Source organism: Perca fluviatilis, chromosome 2, assembly GCF_010015445.1.
Source record: "Perca fluviatilis chromosome 2, GENO_Pfluv_1.0, whole genome shotgun sequence".
In the NCBI taxonomy this organism is placed as follows: Eukaryota; Metazoa; Chordata; class Actinopteri; order Perciformes; family Percidae; genus Perca; species Perca fluviatilis.
This window is the reverse complement of record NC_053113.1, coordinates 48,419,847-48,428,112: the sequence shown is the minus strand read 5'-3', so window position 1 is coordinate 48,428,112 and position 8,266 is coordinate 48,419,847.

The window sequence follows — 8,266 nt, the reverse complement described above, 5'->3', positions numbered from 1 at the left end:
ACATCTGGTATATTGCTCACCCTCATCCAGTATCCTGCTTAAATTGGCCCACATCATTCCTTACATGTGTGAAGATACTCCTCACCGTAAAGCCTGCTTGAGAAAATCTGCAAAATGTCTTTCAAAACAACAGAAAAGTCTAACATAATTGATTGATACCAACGCAATGCTGTTTGTTGTTGGGGCCAAGAAAATGGCAGTCAGATTTCACAGACACGTCACCTCCTCTTCATACTTAATACCACAACAGCAGCTTCAATTTACTTTTTAATTCCCATCTCCAACAAAGAACAAAACAGGCAGCTGAATGTGTAAACAACTGTCTCGGTTTTTTCCAACTCAGTGCTTTGATGTGACCCTAAGGTGATGCCAGTGGGATTGACAACACGCTCCTGCAGGGCTTTTGGATTTGGAATAAATCACCGAGACAGGCCCTACCCTCTCGGTGCTGTGCTCCTGGACACTAATATATCTCCTATATAGCTCGCTGCCCCAGTCACTCCGTTCAGATGAGAAAAACGACAAGGTGCCTTGGGTGGGGGGGGGGCAATGGATTGCATGCATGCAATTTACTAATACATGGGAGAAATAACACCTCATAAATGTTGGTAGGTAAGGGGGAGACTGCATAGATTTGACAGCGATTAATTCATTCCCGACAACTCAACTGCTTTAAATTCAGAATGAAGGTGTGAGACATCACACACCTAAATCAAAGTATATGATGTCAAAACTGTAACAAAAGAGAAAAACAACAAAGACAGATGTCGGATAGTTTACCTACAGATCGAAAGACCACAAACTGTAAATGCAGATATTAAAGTCAGTGGAAGGTGAAACTCAAACTGGGTTCCTCATATAGTCTGAAAAAAAGATAATCAGCAGTTATAGTTTCAAATCATTTTAAATGTGGCTCTACTGCCCTTAAAGCAGCTGAATAATTTAAGTGTGGAATTCACAACAGCAACACTTCAAATTCATATTAAGACCTGTTATTCAGCAAAGGTTTCTCCGAAATGTGTTGTCATTTTAGTTGTGATGCTTATTTATTGTGTGTGTTATGTTCTATTTGGTTTTTCCAGAAACGGTCGCAGCAGGGGATTGCATATTACATTACACCCAGATTAATGCAAAAGTGGTTGGCAGATTACTGCATCACATCTTATTTCATTGGTAAAAAAAAAGGATCAAGAAGACATTAGAGACTACTCTCGTATTGAATCAAGTTACAGCTGAACATTATTTGCAGACATGACATAATAAAATGTTGCTTATTTAAGCATTTATGCCACAAATCACATGACCTCTTATATATCTCTTGCCTTTTTCATATTTTATGCCTCCTGCCTAATTTAAAGGAAGGAATTAGAGCATAACATGATTTGGCTTTCTAAGGGGGAGGAGCAGTGGACACACACATGACATTAAACAATATCCTTTTCCTCACCTCGAGCTGATGCCACCAAAAGAGATATTTCTTTTATAGCAGGATTTAAAACTGTTTAGTTTAAAGCCTCGCTTACATCATGAAAGTCCAGTTTCTTAACGCAGATGTGGCAGTTCCCTTCCATGTATTAAGCTATTTGGCAGCAACAGATGCAAACACATTGAGATTCAAACTTAAACATACAGAGTTGGGGGGTGAAGGATTACATGTTGCAGAATGACAATAACCTGATTAATTCAGATGTAATATGTTGCCAAACATGGAGTAGCTCACACTCACTGTGGAATATCAAATTTATCATTCAGGTCATTTGTAATGCAGAAGTGGAATTATTTATTTATTATATGACTTTGAACACAAACAATGCTGTTCATGCTACACTTTGTGACAAATTTGTATATGTTGCCATCGCATCTTAAAGGAACACGCCGACTTATTGGGAATTTAGCTTATTCACCGTAACCCCCAGAGTAAGACAAGTCGATACATACCCTTCTCATCTCAGTGCGTGCTTTAAAGCTGTCTGACGTCTCCAGCGGCATCAGGCCAGCACATGCAGGCAGGTGAATGGTTCCAGTAATCCTACTGCTCCGATTAAGTGACAAAATAATGCCAACATGTTCCTATTTACATGTTGTGATTTGTAGAGTCACAGCGTGTGCAAAAAACAAGGTAACATGACACACAGCCATCTTCTAACCGTAAACAAACCGGGAACTATATTCTCAGGCGGAAGAATATAGTACTTGGGCGGAGTGATATGCTCGCCGCAAGCCTGTCTGAGAATATAGTTCCCGGTTTGTTTACAGATAGAAGATGGCTGTGTCTCATGTTACGTTGTTATTTGTACACGCTGTGACTTTCTAAATCACAACATGTAAATATAGAAACTATGTTGGATATTTTGTCACTTTCTCAATTCGGAGCAGTAGGCTAGTTGGAACCAGTTACCTGCAGGATCTGTGCTGGGCTAAGCTAATGCTGGAGCCGTCAGACAGCGTTACAGCACGCACAGAGATGAGAAGGGTATGTATCGACTTGTCTTACTCTGGGGGTTACGGTGACTAAGCTAAATTCCCAATAAGTCGGCGTGTTCCTTTAAATTGAACTGACAACTACTTGACCCTAAAGTGACAGAAATCAAATGATATGCAGACTTTGAGTTGTCCAGTGAATTATTTATATCAATTTAAAACTAAAACCAGATCAACTGCATCTGTAAGTCATTTTTAATTTGGATTATTTTCATTCTCACACACACAACTACAAAAACAAAATAAAAACCTGAAACCAACAATCAAAAACTTCAATATTTAACAGCAATAATACAGTTGCACTGAAATACTGTGTACACTCTACAGTGCACCAGAATATAATGTTGTTGATCAGAAGGTGGTTCAAAATTGAAACTAAGAGCTAAGACCTCTAGTGCTTCAAAAGGGGGTTCGGGACCCCTAGGGAGTCCTCAGAGTTACTGCAGGGGGGCCTCCAATTTATTTGTATATTTTTTTAGGTAAGGTAGTCACTAAGGTAACCATCCACAGATACAGTTCATCCTAAGGAATACCTGTGCCACATGTATGTGTAACATTAAAACATGATTTGTAAAAAAACATTAATAGCTTAGTATTTTGTGCAAGAAATGTGCAAGAATGTATAAAGGATTTAGACCGCCCTACACATTATTGTAGTCCCAGTTTATATAACTTCATTTTATAGAATATACTGTATGTAGTACATACAGCTCCATCCCTCACTCAGTTAAGGGGTCCTTGACTTAAAAAACGTTGAAGACCCCTGTTCTTGTGACCACCATACTCTGGCTCGGGATCATACAGTATCTAAAAACAGTGAGTGTACACCGAGGATGAGTAGTTTGGAGGATCCCGAGAAGCATTAGTTTAGGCAGTCCTGACATTGCTTGTATATAAAGAAGAGTCTATGGCACACAGTCTATATTTAGCTCAGAGCTCCTCATGAAAACATGTTACATTGTGTCTGCATCATTTCATTCACAACAAATAAAAATAGCAAACCCAAAAGCAGCAACATGTTGATGCCGATGTGTTAAAGATGCAATGCAGGTTATAAAGGTGACAATACAAAAATGTGTTTCCCCAGCTGTACCAAGGACAAAACAGCAAGCCTAATTCATTTTCTAAATAAAGAAAAGTAGTCCGCCTGCTGGCGGAGAGTTGAAGGGAGATGTATTTTCACAGACAGACTCACCGAGCCACACATACATATGCAACCACACACACACACACACACACACACACACACAGTATACACACAGTGCACAATGACAGCCTTATATTCCCAATGACAAATGATACATTGCTGCCTAATATGATGTAGACCTGTAATCTTAATCTCACATTTCAGATGTATTTAATGGCGGTACACGGGGCATGACTGAGGCTGGCACACTGTGCAGAGTGTACAAGAGGAAAGAAGCCTGTGTTGTGGATGTAGGAAGAAAAACACGACTACACTATTTCCAAAAAGAATAAGAGTTCAGTATTTCTGATATTAATCGTGAAGCTCCGGTGTTATGCAGCATACTAAGTGAGTGCTGTGTATTTAATGAAAAGCTGGTGAAGCTACATTTACATCCACAGACACACACGCACCCACATGCTCACAAGCAACTTATTGTATAAATTGTATTCAGGATATGTGTTAAAGAAGTAGAGCAAAGGCATTGACCTCTACAAGAGCAGTCACTTCTCAGCCTCCAGAGGTTTTATAGCCCAATCTCAAAGCAGCATAACAGGATGTAAAACATGCATGAGTAGCTCATAGCATCATGGGGAGTGTTAGCTAAGCCAGCCTTGACATCTCTTATATAATGCTAATAGGGAGTGCAACGTTGGGTGGGATGCACGATTGTCTCATGGCCATTCCACCACAGCTATTTTGACAAAATATATTCCATTTCAACTCCCCTGTAATTCTGCCTCGTCTTTAATTCTTTTATTCTTCTTTTTTTTTCATTAATAAAATGAATGACCTGTGTGCCGCAAATGGACTTAAAAGCACTGCCTTGCTCACACCAGATGCACATAGTGCTCATTGCTCAGTCATTTCAATCCGTTACACATGCATCATTGATTTTAAGCTGCATTTGCATTGTGTGCCTTAGGTGTATTGGAGAAATAACTGCTTTTCTGGCAAACAAAACTCCAGCTAAAGCTGACACTAAGCACTTTGTTTTCTAGCTTTCTTAAAAGGTTTAATTATGATATCTTTCAGGAGTTGATAAAAGCAGGAGCAGATGTGACATTTCGCACGAAAATAAGGCTTTGATTTTCTCAGACCAGCATGCTGAAGATTAAATGGTTTAGTTCCAGGGCAGGAACATTACTGTAATGATAATGTGATTATCATTTTTAAAACTTTAAAAATGAAGAAAACGTTGTCAGTTTTACAAATCAAGTCTAATTCGGGGTCTTTATTTTAAGCACTGCAGTGTCTGTCTGTGGGCTGGATCAACACTGTGCATAGCGTTAGCTTGTGGGATGTAATGCATTCATTTAGAAGTCAAATTAGGCACAGCCTACAGCTGCACTTCTCAACCTGACTGGCTTGAATCTTACAAAATCAAAGCGACAGACGGAGGAATTCATTTTCTCCAACTAAGCTTTTATTTGAAGAAAAACCGAAAGAAAATCTAAGGATTTGGTTTATTTAATAAAAAAGGACTTTCTTCACAGAGAGGTGAGACAGACAATTAAAATGTGTTGGGTTTACCACATATTATTTTCAGAGCTGTTAAGCTGTTATTGGAACTCCAAGACTTTATAACCATGCCTATTTGTAGCATTACACCAAGCAACATCTGGAAATTAATCAACACCTGGAACCTGATCCAAAATGCCTGTTAGCAGTGCTAGCTGCGCTAACTGTGCTAACAGCACTTACAACGCTAACAGTGCCAAATGTCCCCCAAGAACAGGATAATTAGGTTCAGGAAAAGATGGTGGGTGGGGTTATAAAATGTACGTTTTCAGTGACACGCGGGACAAGAACAGGACAATAACCCCGGTCTCCTGGGTGAAAGTCCTGTGTTGTTTGACCCCATCGGATTCTTTCCTGAGTCTTTCATACTACTCGCTATCGTCATCTCACAGCGCCGCGGTCGTGCTGCTGCTCTACCCGGTGCGTTCCATACAGACGCTGAAGGGTGCTTTTTGCGTCGTATCTGACGCTGAGAGCCACTGCCCAAACGTTCGTATTTTACAAGTTGCGAATGACAACGGGTTGCATGGACAGCCCGTTTACCAAAACAAAGAACACAGGAACTCAGATTACAACACACACAGCAAATGTGACTTCAATCTCTGCTCAGGATACCATTACTCCTCTATATCTTTACATGCAATATTTGTTTGCTGCTATTCATTTTCTGAATCTCATTTATAGCAATTTTAAATCCAAAACTTGTTAAAAAAAACACTGCACAGTGCTCAACTGCTGTAATACAAAACAAGAAGGCGGCTTAAATTATGGTAGTTGAAGTGATCTTATTTTGCTGAATTACCCCCTATTAGTGCATTAACGTTGTGACTCCAGTGACCATGATATTGGCTCTCTGCAGATTGCCATGGTAGTAAGTTGGGAAAACTATCCCTAAAATAGGCTCAAGTGACAGCAAGCATGCAAGCTACTGAAGTGCCCTTGAGCAAGACACTGTAACAGCTCCAATCATGCTGTTCTGCAGCTGGAACAACACTGTGACCTCAATGGGAAAACAATTTCTCATTCAGGTATCTGTAGCCTCTCAGGCAGAAAGAAAATTCAGACTGTGACAGCTCTTCCTTTCATTACATAAATAACGTACAAAATAAGCAGAAATGTTTGCAACTCAATTCATTGAAAATAAACTTTCTTAGCTAAGAAAAGGTTTCAGTAAAAATGTGGAAATTGCCCTCGACTGTTGCAATGATTAGTCTAAGTGCTAATCAATGTCAGCCATAATAACTGAATGTTGCAATGTCTGTTGCTTCGTGGCTTGATAAACTGTTTTCCTATCTCCCCCCACACCCATCACATTTCATTTTGTCTGTTGGTTTGGAGGACATAAAAACTGGGCTGTTCCCTACCAGAGGGAGAGGACGGCCTTCAGGGAGAGTTTGCAACAGACGTGATTATCATCCATCTGTTCAATTAATTGCCTGCTTTCTCAGAAATGAATGAAAAGGGTGCAAACATAAAGTACATTGATAAAGTCAGAATACAAATTGAAACAGTGGCCTCATGTTTTTGAAAATATGAAATATGAAAATGAACACATACAATGCAAATAGGGGAGAAAAAAAGAAGAATTTAGCTAATTTCCGAGAAGAGCCTCACAAAATATGCACAATATCGATATCTTGCCTCTCTGACACGTGATAAGGATAATGAGCTTTTCTTCCTCCTCTGCTGGGTTCAAGGAAATCACATTCTCTGTGTACAGATGTAAGTCTCATTATCTGACCTGAGTTTCTTCACTTCAATTCCCACAGTCTTTGCTCACTAAGCGCATCAGGCTGATTAAAGAACTTTTCTAGGAGACTAAGCCTATTTTATGCGTGGGTCCCGTGTTATCACACTGCTAGCACAGCCCTGTGCTCTGGCGGCCAAACAGATAGCGTTGCCTTCGCATCCCAAAGCTGGCTTTAACTCAAACAGCAGCTCATCACCTTCCTCGATTCTTCAGGTTCCCTCTCCTTTAAACAGCATCACACACACACACACACACACACACACACACACACACACACACACACACACACACACACACACACACACACACATATACCCATCAAAGCAGTGAACTTTTTCAAAGCTATACCAAACAGAATCACACTCATATGCTCATATTACCATTCACATATTTAAATATATATTCTTGAGGAATAATAAATATGCTGTGCTGAAACCATAATGGATTTATTTTTAGTAGATCGACAGAAAAGTAATTGACAACAACAATTGGTAATTGAATAACAAATTCAACTAACAGAATTGCTAAACATGGTTCAAGCTCCTCAAGTTTGAGGATTTGCTGCTTTTATTACTCAGGGCCCTATTTTAACGATCTGAAACGCAAGTATGAAACGCCAAACGCAAGTAGCTTTGTGGGCGGATCTCGGCCGCTGGTGCTATTATACTGGTGGGATAAATGACTCTTGCACCCGACGCAAATCTAAAATGGGTTGGTCTGAAGTAGCTAGGTGTGGTTTGGGCGTAACGTGAAAATAACCAATCAGTCATCAGAGTGTCATCTCTCATTCTGTTTAAGAGCAGGCGCGCTTGTTCCATGGCGGATTGCTATTATAACGGCGGATTTGCCTGGCGCACGCCAGCGGGAGCTGTCCGAGATGCGGCAAAGTAATAAATGCCCGTCTTGTCCGGGTGGTGATGTTGCTGCGGCCTCTCGGGCGCGTCTCCTCAAGTCTGGAGAGGATTGCTGCAGCCATGCAGCGTGGGCCTCCAAACACACCACCTGCATCTGTTGTGCCCCTTCCTCCTCCCCCGCATCGCGCATTACTCCCGGACCAGATTCCGCCGGAGTGTCCAATCCCACCGTAGTTCAACATCACGTCTCCTTAAGTCCTCTAATATTTCCTAATTTATGTCATCAACACATCCATGATTCATGGAAATGTTGTGTAAAACACAACAAGCCACAAAGAATGCTGCGACTTTGAGGACTGTACTGTAAAGTGCCTCCTGATCTATCCAAACACCTGAAGCGCATTTTCAGTAATATTTTTCTTTGTAATTATGTATGGTTTGCAAAAATGGGAACTGCTGCATCCGTTTAGATGA